Here is a 17230-nt window from a genome sequence, read left to right on the forward strand (position 1 = left end):
TGTATGAAACGAGAAACCAGTGGATGACGGCCCATCGAGGCACCATCTATATACTCGTGGTAAGCTGAAATGGCCGCCACGTAAACCTTAGAGTGGCTGGTGTCACTCCATCCGAAAAATGGTCCTAAAGGAACTCCAGTACTGAAGCCACTGGGCAGTAACTGGATCCATATTACGAATTTCACACCAGGTCGTAAACAGTCTCCACTTGAAAGCATATAAGCATCTCGTAGAAGCTGCTCTAGAATTCAGTATAGTCTCGGTAGTTTCAACAGAAAGACCGGGACATACTAACTCACTCCGCTCAGAGGCCACACCCACAGTTTCCATAGATCTGGCATCGGGTGCGTCAAACTCGCTGCGTTTCGTTGTGTATAATCCTGAAACGTATCCACGGCAGGATTTAATCCAACAAGATAAATATCAGGCCACGCCGCTAGCGAGAACGCGGCAGCTGTGTGAGCCGTCATAACTGGCCGTCTTTCCCAGCCTCTTGTGCCGTCCCTCAAACTCTGAAGGCTGGATTGTGCAGAGTGTCTGAGGGGGCGCTCAAATGATAGCTCAGTTCAATGACGCTCGAGGTGTAGTTTATCCACCACGCGGGTAGCCACATAAATAGCTCACTGAGGAAGGGGAGTCGCATTTCTCCTGTCCGCTCGGAGGGAGAGAACAGCCGGTTGGACAAACATAGTTTGAAAAAGCAAATCTGCTGATTAACACGCTCGAGTGGGGGAGAGTGAGCAAGTGGGAAAAAACTCCAGTGCATCACTGTATTCATAGTCAAGCCGCACATATCGCCCCTAACCAACAGCTTGTGCAGGGCCTCGGCGACCGCAGAAGCGAAACGGTGGGGGTTAGACGCGAGGCGACTTATAGAAATACACTCCAGAGCGCGGATTCCTCTTTTTTTTTTTTTTTTTTTTTTTACTGTAGCCGTAGGCTATCACGGAGAGAACATGTAGAGGCTTCAAACGAACCTCTCATGAGTGCCTCCCCGTGATAAACCCATATACAGCTCTTACCTTTCGTTGACTCATCGCGTCCGCGAAGAGGAGTTAACACTGCTCGTAGAAACCGCTGGATAACGCGAGATGAATCCTAGGGCACAGATGATTCGCTTCCCTGAGGGAATGAAATCTGAGCGAAATGGCGCGCGGCACCCAGGTAAACGATGCGTACGCATGCGTAGGGCGGTGCCAAGTGCTATTTGGCCAATAGGATTGGCGGGATGGTATAGGGCTTCAGACATTCGTCACACCGAGGGGTGTTCCCATAGCAGGTGACGTCACCGCAGCATCGAAGTGACCTATGAAAGGGAACCGAATTTAGCTAGCTGCTGAACAATATCCCAATAATATCAATTAGTATTAGTCTAAAAAACAAAATACCGACAACACTCGACATGTCAACAAAACGATAACAGAACATCTTTCCAAACACATAGCAAGCTTATTTAAAAACCTCGAAAGCATAAACACTCATTCAAAGTACCTGGAAAGGGAAATGTAAATAACCATAAACATAAGTCCCCTCCTCCTCAGCACGAGCTGACCGATAACACCCCAAGAGAGGCAGGACTTAAGGCAGAACAGCCAATCATCGGCCGGTCACACTCAAAGCCGGTGTCATGTTTGAGAGGGAGGGGGGTAGGAGGCAGCCGGCGAGCGCAGACACAGAGCGGCCAGAGAAACGGAGGAGCGACTGTAGTAAAGCGTTTGTGCAAAACTGCGGAAAAACTGCAGAAAACGTGCGGGTGTTGAACCCTCTCACCGGGAAAAGTGTGCGACGCCCCTGCTCACAGGTGTCATATCCACTACGAGAAGAGAGATCTGTCCGGCTTACCTGCGATTTGTTCACTCCTCCTCTCTCTGCAGCCGCCTACTCTCGATTACATTTCAGGCGAGGCGAGGCGCATCTCAAACAAGCCTATACAGGCTAATCACACTTAAACAATTCCCAAAAAATTTATTTGTTAGGTTTTTAATGATAAACCCATTTTTCAAAATGTAATGTTGAGACATGCATAACCTGTGAAACTTAAGAAGAATTGCCTTTAAACATCCTTTAATTTAGAGTTTGTTTATACCTTTCTGCCAGGTGTCCAACTAATACAGAGTATATTCAAGCTGCCAACACACTGGTTTTGAAGAACCCTTTCCAGAGAAAATTAGAAAGAAATGACTGCAAGTTAAATTATTTTTAAACCATTGATTTATCTCTATCAACATAATCACACACAATATTGTAGTAACAAGATGTTGCAATCTTTATTTGCTGGAAAATGACAATCAGTCAAGTATGTGTTTTAAGCACATCTGACACATCCCTAAACCTGAAATGTAAAGCACAACGTGCTCCACTTGCAGGTTATTGTAGAATATGTAAGCACACTGCCATATGCATAATTTATTTTTGCACTGTTAATCAATTTTACATTTTTACTTATTGCAGGTTAATGTAAGGAAGACAATTTATAACAGATATTTAAATCCTTTTTGTATGTACTACACTTCTTCACTGCCTGACCATCATCTTAATGTGTAAGAAGTTCAATGTTTTTATTTTTTTAATATCTAAAGCAGCTTGTTCAGTAAGTATTTAGATGTTTTTCATATCTGTCACGGTCTAAGCATGATCTGTTTCTGTTGTTCTGATGAAGGAAACTTGTGTTGGGGAGGATTCAATGTCTGTTGAGGCACATGTGAATGTGCTACAAAGTGAGTTTCAGAAACACATCCAGACACATGGACTGTCAAAGACGACATGGCAGGAACATTCTCCTGGAGACGTTGAGAAAGCACGGAAGGAATGTCTGAGGAGGATGTACTCAAAAAATACACATACTTAAGGACACCTGCTGGAGTGAGTATATTAAAGAAAAAAACTCAACTGTAAAATATCTTGTTTCAAATCTTTTCAGGTAATATTTTATTCTTCTGTACCTTTTTAGCCCATCTGTTAAAAATATAAGGCAATAGTTTTAGAAAACAATGTAAGATTTATCAGTGTATAAAAGAACATGAAATGCATCGTATATTGTGAACCTTTTACATTAGCTTCTGATTGTTTCTGCAGTTCTGCAATAGCTACACTGTCTGAGCCAAAGAGGATGGAACAGAATCTGATGAATCTGAAAAGTGTTTTCTTTTTTTTCTCGTTATTATTATTATAATTATTATTGTTATTGTTATTATTCTTTTTATTTATTTATTTTATGAAAGGGGGACCCGGCTACACCTTTCCTACCGTACACCTGATGGATACTGACTGTAAAATGGCAATAATAGGAGGAGGGCTCAGTGTGGTGACAGAAGATGGAATAGACATGTGTCAGTGCACCACCCTTGATGAAGCCTTCATAACAGCCTTGTGGATGTATTTTGCTTTCAACATTGCATATCCACCACACCTGAGAAAGACACTGACTTTCCTTCAGAGGCACATTGTCAACATTAGAAGATGGAGACAAGCACTGTCAGTAACTTTACTCTGAATGATTTGCCTCTTTTATTAGATCCTCATGCCTTGACTGTACCATTGCCCAAAGTGCATTCAAAGGACATTCAATCTGTTGAAGTTAACCCAACATGTTGGAGTTGTACATGCACATTAACCAAATAGCTTGCTCTATTCTTTTTCTATTCAATCTGTTTTCTTTTTATTTATTATATTATTTAAAAGCCCTTGCTACGTGTACTGTGTTAAGCTAACTGAGACTTGTTATAGCTCTTATATATCATTGCTCTTTTTGTTGTTTTTGATTGCTTCAACTCTGTCCTCATTTGTAAGTCGATTTGAATAAAAGCGTCTGCTAAATGAATTAATGTAAATATTAGTATAACCTGTGGTATAGATGAGTGCCAGTCAACTTTTTTCTGATTCCATTCTTTTAGAAACCATGCACAGGAAGCATATGTACTTTTGGTACTCAGTGAAGAGTCAGTAGTACATATGTATTATAATATAATGCAGAAGGGTCTGGCTGCAGACTTGCACTCTCAGACACTTGCGCTTCTTTTTTTATTGGATATTTTATTCTACTTATTGGTTACTTCTTGTTTGAATCTCTCAACATTTGTTTTTCTCTTGTGTAGGTATGGTTGACTGGAAGACTGTCAGTCCAGATGTGAGGAAGACATACAGAGTGGAGCTGGAGCTCAGCAGATGTGTGATGGCTGTAGATACTGTGGTCTTGGAAAGAAGGGATCTTCACAGCTTTCTATTCAGACAAAGAGTTTGCTGGATTCTGTTCTATGGACTGCTACTACAGAATGAATTAATGAATGAGTGGTCTATCTATCCATATATCCATCTATCTATCTATCTATCTATCTATCTATCTATCTATCTATCTATCTATCTATCTATCTATCTATCTATCTATCTATCTATTTACTTGAATTGGTGACTGAAACTGAAAGCTAAATAAATGTTTTAGTGGATAAAGCTGTGTCTGTTTTCTTAATTGGTTAATGTCACTTAAAACAAGGTTATTAAACTCTTCTGACTAATTTTTACTAATTTTTCTCTATCAGGCAAAACCTAGTTTTCTAGTGTAACACTTTACAATTAAAGTTTCATTTGTTGACTGATGTATTAACTAACATTAACTATGAGCAATACATTTGATACAGTATTTATTAAACTTTGTTAGTAAAAATACAGATGTATGTTGTTTGTTCTTGTTAGTTCACTAATGTTAACAAATACAGCTGACTTTAAATGACTTTAACTTAAGAACAGCAAGTGCGACTAACCGTGTTAAGAGACGTTTATATTCTCAAAAATAATTGTAATCTGTTTTTGATTTTTGAAAAACTAAGACCTAAACGTGCGGTGGTGATTACGTCTGTACGCCGTTTTGAAGGTACTTTCGAAAGTAATTTAAAATAATATTATTTAGATCATTAACGCTGTTTTTACATTGGATGAATTTCAATTGGTTTTATAGGATAATGTGTTTAATTTATCGCTTTCTATTAATCTATAGGCCAATAGCGATTAAGAGTATGGCTCGACTTTAAGGGGCGGTCACACTAGCCTTTGAACGTGCAAAATTATTTCGGACGCCGCTGCGAATATGGGCGGGAGCAAGATATAACGGTTTCCCCTCAGTTATCACAACATGGATTAATCTGTGATTTACGTCGAAAGCGTCTTATTATATTGTACTCTCTGTCTCTCTCTCTCTCTATAAATATATACACATTAAACAATAAAAAATTATAGAACATGTCCTCATTCAAACGTACCATCTGTTCCCGTTTCCATTGACACTGCGAACCATGCAGCTTCTTTTTTATTATCTTTTAAATATGTATTATATAAAATAGGATGCTGCGCTAAGGCTAAAATTAGCACTTCCTTCATTTTTAATTTCTCTAGAGAGGTCACGCAGTGTCTTATCAATCATCTACTGGTCACACGACTTCACGTGATGCGAATTCGCAGGTCAGAGTTCACCAAACTTGAACTTTCAAACGCAGCGAAATGTTTCGCATGAGCCTGCGTTTCCGGTCTGACGCATTCGCATGCGTATGAATGGAAGTCAATGGAACGAAAAGTGCAGTGTGACCGCCCCTTTAGGCGGAACAGCCGTTTTCGCTAAACCTTCTGCCACGTCCCCTGCCTTTCTTTCCACCAATGAGAAACCTTTTGACACGCCCACCTTTTGCCACGCCCATTGCTCCAGGCTGCAGTTACCCATACTTGTTCCCTGAAGGCACAACACCACCAGGCGGCAGCACTACATTCTCTCTGCAGTATGGTCATCCTAGAAAGGAAAAATATATATATATTTTAAATAATAATAATAATCATAAGTAATTCTATTAATAAGGTCATTATTAAAATAAAATAAAATAAAGCACAACACCCCAACCTATTTCGACCAGTGTGAAGACCACATCAGAGAGTGTAGGGGAGCTTCTAGCCGTGTGCTCACAGGTTGCCTTCGCACATCGTTCAACCTCAGTTATCTATCAAAAGATAATCAGACTCTTGATATAGAAAACACATACATTGACACATGTTTGTTCTGTAATTGAAATAAAAACAATTACATAAATATGACATTTATATAAACACACACACACACATACATATATAATAGTATATAACATCTTTCAGGTGACTTGCATGAGATAAGTGAAAGACTTACAGCTCTGCATCATCTCAGTGAGTGTCTCCATTACTGCTTTCTCAGTGCTCTCGAAGCCACACTCTGTCAGCAGAGAGCTGACCACCACCTGCAGCGTGCGTCTCCGAGCCAGCTGATAGTTCTCTGTAGGACTTGTGCTGGTCTTACTGCTCCCCGAGCGCTGCAATTATTAATCAAAAGAACAGAGTATTAAACATCAGGATGTCCAATTGCAAATGTTTGACTTTCTCAAAACCAATCTTTGGTTGCTCCTATTTATGGTTCTAATCAAAAAGATTATTCCAGCATAAATGTTTTGCTGGTCTTCAAGACTGGGAAACCAGTTAAAAAAGACCTTTTCAGGGATAGTGGTGACTAATAAGCATTTTTGGACATCATAAGTGTGTTTCAGCAGCATGACTGGGCATATTATATTTAAACAAGCTCATAAAGTTAGTAGTGATGGGAAGTTCGGCTCTTTTCAGAGAGCCGGCTCTTTTGGCTCAGCTCCCAAAGAAGAGCCGGCTCTTTCGACTCCTGAATGGCTCTTAATCTTAATTTTTTTGTAGGCCTTTGTTTTACCATAACTTTGCAAAAATTAATGGTTTGTGTGTTGAAAACCCTTTCATGGGCAGTGTTTTTATGAGAATCCTTATAATTGCCTAATTTTGTGCATTTATTTTGTTACAAAACCATTCTTTTGTTTAATATTTTAATCAAACATTTTATTGCACAAATTAAAAAAAACCGCAAATAAATCCACAGAACTAGAACCAAACTCTAGCAAACAGTATTAATGTCCTCAGTGAAGATTGGCATTCAAACAAATTAGATGCCTCAGCTTTGATGGACTAATCCTATTTCTTCTTTCTGTGATTATCTGCCCTGTTTTTGAGAAAATTCTCTCTGAAGGAACCGATGTTGCCACAATACACAGTCTCCCCTCCATTAACGTTGTTACGACTTGTTAACTTGCAGTGGAGTGCCGCTTCACTTCATCCCCCTCTGTGTTTTTACATAATGGTATGATCCCATATACTCACATCTGATTGGCCGCGATGCGATTGTTGACCAATCAAAACAAAGTTCTGCCTTGAGGTAGGCAGCCAAAGGAAAAAAACTGGGAGCCGGCTCTCACTCTATGCGAACCGGCTCTTCTAATTCACTACAAAGCATCGGCTCTCAGAGCCGCATCTTTTGCGCATGACCCATCACTAAAAGTTAGTGTTGTTTGGCTAAGCAGACTGTAGGTAACAGAAATGAAAGGAGATATTTATGCTTCCGGAGTTTAAAGATCCACTCCCCATCACTACAGAGTCTGCCATTTTTTAACTCTAGTAGGGTTTTTTTTTTTTTGAGCACTCGCAGATAAGCTCATTGTGCATTCTGCATTGCCTAATTAACTGTATTGGGTGATTTTATAATTGGTGAAAATGGAACTGAAAATTCAAGCACTTTTCAATGACTTTAAAGTATTTCACACTATTTTCAGAACTAAAAATGATCCAATGTAAATATTTATTTTAATGGGATGACCAAACTATGCATTATATTAAATAAAAACTTGTTTAAAATGAAAGAAAAAAAAACAATAATCAAATTACCACAGTAGATGGCAGCAGAGGAGCACTTGTTGACTTATTACTCATCATTTCCACTTATCATGCTTTATTTTACAGAGGCAAGAAAAAGGTAGTGGTCCATTTAAGGGCTGGGTAAGGGATTTTAAAGTTCTCACAATATTGTATAATATAGCATTTGGTTTTCCCTTTGAGAAGCATTTCATGAGTTGGGAGAGCTGCCTGCATGCTTAAATGTTTGTTCTCTAAATCGGTTGTGGTCATGTATAAGCTGCCGTTTGATATTGTTCTGACAAGTTTAAAATATTGGAAGAACTATCTGCATTCTCAAACATGCCTCTTAAATTGCCTGTGATTTAGGCCTACCCTTAACCAAAAGAAGTATACTTCAAGTTTATTTATATATTAAGTATACTTAATTAAAGTTCAAGTATATTTTCAAATATACTTTATGGAATAAGTAAACAAATATCAGTGTACTAGTAGTACACATGTAAGTGCCCTTAAATACTTCTTGAGACTAAATTGGCCCACTTTCTAGGATATAAAAGTACACTTTTAAGTATACTTTATGTATAACAGCAGTAAACTTTGAGTACACAACTATTTTACCTCTATGTTATTAGTTTGTACTGAAACTATAGTAAAAGTGAACTTAAAGGTGTATTGTTAGTTTACTAATTAAAGTGCCCCTATTATGGATTTTTTAAATTACCTTTCATGCATTGTGTAACACAGCTCTAAGTGAATGAAAAAATCCTGCATCTGAAAGTACATAGTGTATAAAATTATTCTCTCAAAATAAATATTTGACTCTGAATCATTGAAACGAGTCGTTTTTCAGTCGTTTGAAAATGCAAATTCATTCTTTGCTTCTAGGTGCCCCTTTTGGAGCAGTAAAAATTGTGGTTTCCCCGTTAACCCTGTACAAGCTGCTCTATGAGCAAAGACTATAGAATACATCTCGGTTATGTATGTAACCAAGGTTCCCTGAATAGGGAACGAGGTGCTGCAGTGACATCACCGTATGGGAACACCTCTTGGTGTGACAAATGTCTGAAGCTCTGTACTCAAACAGATGTCCTGATATCCCTCGTAATATAAAAGACCCTCGCAAAGTTGTATAAATCGAGAGACCAGGGATGATGGCCCACTGAGACACCGTCTACATACGCGTGGTTAGCTGATACTTATAATATATACTTTAAGGGTGCTTTCACACCTGCCTCATTTAGTTCGGTTGAATCGTACCAGAGTTCGTTTCCCCGTTTGGTGCGGTTCGTTTGGGCAGGTGAGAAAGCAGCAATCGCACTCGGGTGCGCACCAAAAGGGGACCAAACAAGCGTACCGAGACCTGCTTGAAGAGGTGGTCTCGGTACGCTTTCAAACGAACTCTGGAGCAGTTCTTTTGTGGTGAGAATGTGATCCGACTTCGAACAGACCCAACTGCAAAAAGTACTGATCATTTTTGGACTAAACCAGCTGCCGTAGTCAGCTGCGCTGTGCATTATGGGATGAGGAAGTGTTTGTTGACAGTTTGCACTTTAGCATGGCAGCTCGTGGACAAACTTGGAGTAATGAGGAGGTGCGGAACCTCATAGAAATTTGGTCAGATGACCATGAGCATGTCAGAGTTAAGAAGAATTAATGCACGCCTCCGCTTGAAGTTACAAGCGATTCCCGCTCGCCGTTTGCAGTGCATTAGAACGTTGTTTTCAAGCCGCATCTGCGCTTCATTATAGAAATTAATTTTTTTGCATATTGTGGTGTATACAAACAATGTAATAGTTTATGGCCAGGGACAAAACCAGCCCGCGCAGTCGTCTCTCCATAGTTGTGTTGTCTCCGTGTTGTTTGCTGACTTTTCCTCTTATGTTGGAATTTTCCCGCACGTAAATTCTGACCAATCGAAAAACAGTTTAGGAAATACGTCATGGCCAATGAGTGATGTGGATGTTGTCATGTGACTGCATTTTGGTTTCGTCATTAACCAAATGACAGGTCCGGTTCAGTTAACCATTTGTATTTGTATAATTTACAATATCAATATGGTAGTAATTTGTACTGGCATTTAAACGTTAAACTTTACTTATATTTACTACAGTTATATCAAATGTTTGGTAACGTAAATAAAAACCGTTAATGCTCCGACTCCGCTAACGTTCGACATTTTTTAATTTTTGAACAAGATAGCAAAGCTGCGCGCATAGGATTGTGGGTGATTTGAGAGTGCGAAGGATATACATATGCATCCTTTCCTGTGTATGGGATATTCTTCGAACGAAGGAATCAGTCCTTGGTTGAAATTCCGAGGATCCTCGACATTGGAACAGTCCTTCGACGGATGTCGATGACGTAGCATCCTCGAAATACTGGCTTCCGAGGATCCTTCCTTGACATTGAGAAACACCTCTGGCCTTGGGTGCCAGATCATTCCCAGTGCTTGCGACAGCAAGTCCTGTCTGAGGGGAATCTCCCACGGAGAACCCGCTCACAGACTGATCAGTTCTGCAAACCAAGGCTGAGTGGGCTACCACGGAGCTACCAACAATAGTTGTTCCACTCTGTCCAACCGTATTCTGATTAGCGCTGCTGGAATTAACCGAATCGAGGGAAAATCATACTAACTGCTTCTGGGCCATTCGTGGGCTAGAGCGTCCAGTCCCAGGGACATGAAAGACTGAACGTGCTGGGGAGATAACTGTGTCCTCATCCCACGAGAGTCCAGGTATATCCCCAAAAAGGTTGTCTGCTGGGAGGGGATGAAAACATTCTTTGAGGATTTGTTAAAAAGCTTGAAAGTAATAAAATTAATAATTTATTAAATTATTAAAGACACACTGGTTGAGTGGAGCCCAAGGAACCAAGGTCTAACCAACTCCAAGAAAGGGAACAAAGCTGAGCGCGTAACTTTTTCCATACAGGATTTCAGAAAGTGCGCAGAGTCTTGCACACTTACCACTTATGTGGTTTTTAGAAAGTATGCAAAGTACTGTATGCAAAGGGCTAAACCGAAGGGAAGAACATGGAATTGATACGCTTTGCCCTCTAAAGCGAATCTGAGGTACTTCCTGTGTCTCTTGATGATCTGAATATGAAAGTATGCATCTTTCAGATCGATCATGACAAACGTTTGGTTGAATCTGAGACAGAATAGATTTTACTGTAAACATCTTGAATTTGCCTGTCCTGAGTGCAAGATTTAAATGGCGTAAATCCAAAATCAGACTCCATCCATTAGAGATGACATCTCTTGTTGCAGCACTGCGGTTTCTTCCGAACTCACGATCGTGGGAAGAATCCCACAGAAAGAGGCGGGCTTTTCCGAAACTGAATTGTGTAATGAATCTGTAATGAATTGTGTGTAACACCCATTACGTAATGTCATGCAAGCGTTCCCACATGGCCCGAAAAAGCTTTAATGGTCTCAAGACCTTCGCCTGCGGCTGTGATGTCTCCACATGTGTTAGAATTTCAGAGAATGGAAAGCTTGCGGTGTCCGTAAGCACGGGAAATGCATGTGTCAAGTTCTCTGCGTTTCGTTGTATATAATCCTGAAGTGTGTTTATAGCAGGATTCATTCCAACAGGATGCACATCAGGCCCTGGTGCTAGCGAGAAAGCAGCGGCTTTGTCATAAAACGAGCCATCTTTGCCAAACCCTTGGGTCTTCCCTCGAACTTTGAATACTGAAGTGCGCAGAGTGTCTGAGGGGGCGCTCGGAGTGGTAGCTCTGTTCAACGCAGCTTGAACCGCATTTGCTCATCTGATACCAAAATATTAACCTTTCATAACTTATAATAGGGGCACTTTAAATAAGTGTAGCATTTTTAGCACACTCTAAAGTATTTCTCAGTAAACTTCTAATTCAGTAGTTTTATACTGCAAGTATACTCGTAAGTTTTCTTTAAATGAACTTTATATCATACTTGAAGTATATTATTATGTCCCTGTTTATTAATTTGTATATATTTTATTATATGAAAATACAAAACATTTAAAAAAAGAACAGAGAATCTGCTTGTATACAGTAACATTTTATTCTAGCTTCGTGCATTCTTTTTTATAAACACTTGAATGTGGGTAAGTTTCATAAAATAAATAAATAACGTTTTAAACAAAAAGCTGAAAAAAGACTACGAACTGGATTCAGAATAATAATCAAAACATAGATGGAGTCGATCATCACCCCAAAACTTGACAATCTTCATGGGACAACATTTTATTCCATAACGTTACACAGATTTGACGCTGTTTTATGTCTGATCATCACATGTGGGTGGACTGGAAGCATCTGTAATATTTCAGTTTCTTCTTCGCTTGTTTTTTGGAAGCTCTATACAGAAGATGTGTAATAGCAAAACCTACCGTATAACAATGAAAACATTCTTGGAGCACAAGTATAGCTCAAATAGCCTTTTTCTTTTTCTAAGTATAAGACAAGTTTACTTAAATGTAATTTTAAGTATATTTCTGAGAAATACATAAAGATCATTTCCGGAAAGTACATAAAAAGTACACTACAAGTAGCCTATACTTTCCTATTTTTAGTTTAAAAGACGTATATTAATAGCATGAATAAACTTCTTTTTTGTAAGGATAGGTACCATTGTGATTCAGGAAATTATTGCTTTTTGTTACTGCATGTAATGCCGGCCAGTTTGTAACTTGTTTTATACTGGAGTATTTTGGAACTCATAATAAATTGTTGGTTGAGTACAGGCAGTGGTCAGATTGTTAAAAAAATCATTTTAAAAATTTTCATATGATTACAAATTATTACAAAGCTTTATTTCCATGTGGGGCATGAAATGTCAAAGGTTTTACTTTTTTTAAATTTTTTTGAGGACATTTAGTCGTCCCAATATACGTTAAACTAATGCACACACACTTGCATGCACACAAAATCTGTGTGCCAAATCATGATCTAAATGATGACCCTTATTTGAGGGTTTGCGATATTGACGAAAACTCTGGGGAAATTTTGGGAGGATTTTTGATCTATAACAATAATAAATATTTTGCTGAGTTTTTGTGCTGGTGTAGGCTTACGTTATATCTTTATATTAGGGGAATGTCTTTAAACTCTAATCAGTGAAATACCATAGTTTATCATGTTTTCTTCTTTTTAAAGCATGTAAGAAGTTGTGTTTGAAACATTGGCTAGAGAATTTGAGTTGTTCTCTCACCAGATCTCTTGATTGCTCTCAATTAATGAGGTTTGTTGGTGAGTTATTATCTATAATATTATTATCTAGACTGTTTTCTTTTCACACAAAACATGAAATACATTAACGTGACAGGGTCAATAAATTATACAATTGTACATCACTTCCAGGTACTTATGCATTCGATCTTAAAGAGGCAGCAGCTTCCATTAGTGGCATCTGCTGTCAGAGAGTGACATTTGCGTCTCATTCACAAAGGTAAAATCGGAGCAATCTGTTTTTAATTCAGATTTTTTAATTATACAAGCCAAATAACATGTATTTATCATCTTTTTTTTTTTTTTAAATAGACCACAGAAAAATTTAGATATTTCTTTTAGTTGTATGATTTTTTATTTGATTTAGGATTCGTTTTAAAATTTTAAGTTAGTTTTATTATTTAACATTTCAATTTCACAAAGAAATATGCAGAATTTGCATGTCTTTTGTCTAATAATAATTGGACACATTTTCATTTATAATTTGTCTTAAATCTCATTTTGTAAAAAATCAAAAAATTTACAAAATAAATTGTAAGAAAATTGTATGGTGTAATCTGTATTGTGAATTTTATCGCATTGTAAGTTTATTGAATCGTTACACCCAGATATGCTACTAGTTTTTGCTGATCATGCTGATTTGTCCACAGTAAAGTTCAGCCGATGTCTTTTTTTCTCTCTTTCTCTCTTCTCGGTCTAGTTAAATTCATTTTGGGCTACCAAAACCTGAAGAATGCCTACCCAAAGGGTTACCAGTGATTTTGAAATTTTGTGAGGCCTGAGGTGTGTTTCCCAAAAGCATTGTTAATAACATCATTGCTTGCGACCATGGGAAATTAGCCCTGTCAATTTTGACTCAGCGATTCTTTTGCAACTCTTTTTCACTTAAAGTTTGGTTCATTCATTAAACAAATCTATTGTTTAATGTCTAGTGTTAAATATCATGCATGTACAGCCACACTTAAAAGATGTGTGAATATCATTGCATTAGATATTAAACCTGGAATTTAAAGAAATATGCTATGGCACTTTATAAGCAAATGATTCACAAAAAAAATGGCTCTTAAATTTTGATTCATTTATAAAAATATTAATTAATATTTTTCAGAACTTCATGTTAGGACATGTATACATGTGAGGACTTTATACATCCACTAAAATCACCTTGACACCAGACCAAAGTCCCTTTAAGACTATATCTAAGTCTTCTGACCTGATTATGTATATGGATTTATATGTTGATATTTGACAAAATATGACAAAATAACTTTCATTCACTTGAAGTTTGACTTTACCCATTTAATCCCAAAATTTTCTCAGACATGAAAACATAAAAATAATGTGTCATTAGTAACCCTTGGTATTAATCAAAAATTGTTTTATTATTTGTATTTTTTGTGGAAAAGTGTGTGTTTTATGGCTGGTCTATAATATATATATACACACACACACACAAATATTAAGATACAAAAAAGGATTATCCCACCTGTCACTATTGTTGCCATCAACATGTTTACTTATTCTGTGTCCACACTCAACTAAACAGAATAATTGTGAATTTCATATATTAATACAGACACCTAAAAATAATATGTAAAAATCTTTGTCATATATTAATGTTAACATACATTACTAGGCTTTTGTTTTGGAGCTTCGAAGAAGCCATCATCTTCTCATGGTGCAAACAGGAAATTAACTGCATGTGACAATTTTTTGTATACATATCACATGATAAGACAGTCTAGATTTCATAGTGTTTACCTGTCAGCTGCATGACCAGCCCAGATGAGTGGAACCAATCCAGCCGTGCAGCACATGCAAACCTGTGCATTTTTTTCTGTTCAGAAATCTCTTGGTTGTTGTGACTAAGTGGATTCCAGGCTGTCAATAAAACTTAAGTCATACCGAATAGTTTAATGGAAAAAATTATTTTTTTGTGTTTGATTTGTTTCAACCCATTACATGCGACTGAAATAAGCTGTTTATTCATTTGAAGAGTGACTTACCAAATGATTTCTGGAGATTGTAAATACTAAAATTTTACTGTAAAACCCATAGGCCCTGCTTTAGGCATGTTACCTCTCTAACGTTAGTTATTTTTCTTTTTCTGTTCCTGACACACTATTTATGAGGCATCGTTTTCTTTACTATACTTACTGTACCAATGTTTCAGTAAAATCAAAACATAAAATAATCATTAATTGATCACTTTTACATGGATTTCACGTGAAATGCATTGTTTGCTTGATTGAACCGCGAAGCTTCGTACACCGCTTCTGCACACGTTGGAACATACGTGTGAGCACCTGCCCCTTTGCCCCTTGGTGCCCATAGTGCCCTTTTGTCAAAGCAAAATTTCCTCTATTTTTTTTTTTGTCATAACGTACCCTTTTGTGAATGCCTGCCCATGCCCAATCTAAATATTAGTAAAATTTCTGAATAATAATTTAGCCGTCAATAAGATTACCCACATGATGACCTTTCACCTGGAGACGACGACCTCAACCGACCGGGAAGATTCGTCACGCCGCACGCGCATTTTTTAATTGCCAGAGGATATTTTCAACACCGCGGAAGCTGGTAAGTAGTGTTTCATTCTCAGCGAAGTGATTTTGATATTTATTTACTTATTATTATTTTACAAGAACGACGAGATGTGAGAACATGCAGATATGTTGTTTATATTGCGGTGTGTAGCCTGTAGTGTAGAAGTAACATGAGCGTGCTGTTTGAGGGAGAATCGTTTCACAGGCATCGAGGGCAGAGGCGTCATGCCCATTCAAAGATTTCTGAGCCAAGTGGATTTTAAGTGCAGCTTCCAAATTCAATGCTAAATTCAAATCTGTGTTCGCTGGCTGGCGCTGAGCCAGAGACAGACGCGTTCATACAACGCTTCATGATAACCAATCAGAAACGATTCTGTTGTGCTTATGAATGCAATGGCCAATCGGAGACGTGCAGAAGAGTCATCACTGAAACGCGGTGTTTTGTTCACTTGCTTGCTGACTGAATTATTTAGCGAATTCTCTCATCAGAAACAACAAAAGTGCAGATGTGCATAATGTAATGTAAAGTGCTTCAGTGATTTTAATGGGAGTTTTTGAGAGTGCCTGAACTCTGGCTAGACTGAATGAAAATGTTCTTTGATAATGTAAATTTTCTTTACTCTCTGAAATGAAAGTGTTAAAAAAAGTAACTTACGATATTGTTATTAAAATTTACATTAAATGCAAATTCAGTCATATTGAAAATATTTTATGGCATGATATGGCACTTAAGTATAAAGTCGGGGTATTATGTGTAGTTAATAGATTACACTACTTTTCCATATACTGATCAAATAACAATCTATAAAGGTGCAAAACGCGTTTACTTACACGTTTGAGAGTCGAGATATTTCCTGATACGCGAATCGACAAGGAATGCATCACAATATATTGCTGTATTGCTATTTTAAAACCGTGCTATTTAAAGCCTTGTTCCATGTGCCCCTTTTATACTTTGAGCACCTGGCCCTACAAAGGTCTCTGCATGGCCCTGATATACAGTTTCCTTAAAATAGTTTACTGATCTGGACAAATGTATGTACACTTAATGTTTGTTTTATCATACTCTGTCTTTAGTTCTTTAACTTGTATCTTAAAAATCACATACATGGAAATGTTTTTAATGTAATTTTCAATTTTCTTTCCACAGTCCATCATCAAAGAAAAAAAAAAATCAAAGTGGCTTGACACTTTTTCCAAGTGTTCCATCAAGAAAGTGCCTGTGCCATATTGTTCATTGAAGATCAGGAGCTGATCTTGTTAGATCAGCTATAAAATAATAGTTTTGTGCTTAATATAGAAAAGGCACTTTTGATTTTGTTGTAAAAAAATAAAAACTAAAAAGGCAAAATGATGCTTGGCTTATTTGGACTGTGATAAATCTTTCTCTGGTAGTCCATCATCTGTGCACTTGCTGTTGTGAAACATGTGTCCATCTTGGAGGCTGAGGAGAAATTCCTGCGAGGACCTGTCATTGACGCAAGGTACTGTAAGGATCCTATAAAAGAAAAAAAATTTAAACATGACATCCTGCCATTATTAATAAATAACCATTGTTTCTACCACTATGCAACTTTTGCTTTTTTTATTTATTTTTATCAGTAAGTGGGATCACTTTGACAGCAGGATAAAGAAACAGTTAGAGAAGAGTGGCAAGCCATAGGAGAGTCATCTACAGGAGTCATGCTGTTAAGAAATAATATAATATAATATAATATAATATAATATAATATAATATAATATAAATTCACAACATCATT

At 37.6% G+C, this 17230-nt stretch overlaps 1 long non-coding RNA gene across 1 annotated transcript; it reads left to right on the forward strand.

Annotated features, from left to right (window-relative positions):
• The first annotated feature begins 2507 nt into the window (after positions 1-2507).
• LOC132092280 (uncharacterized) lies at positions 2508-3820 on the forward strand. Its single transcript, XR_009422205.1, has 2 exons — positions 2508-2862; positions 3222-3820. It is a non-coding gene; the product is annotated as an uncharacterized LOC132092280 (long non-coding RNA).
• The last annotated feature ends 13410 nt before the right edge of the window (positions 3821-17230 follow it).

Source organism: Carassius carassius, chromosome 18, assembly GCF_963082965.1.
Source record: "Carassius carassius chromosome 18, fCarCar2.1, whole genome shotgun sequence".
Classification (NCBI taxonomy): domain Eukaryota; kingdom Metazoa; phylum Chordata; class Actinopteri; order Cypriniformes; family Cyprinidae; genus Carassius; species Carassius carassius.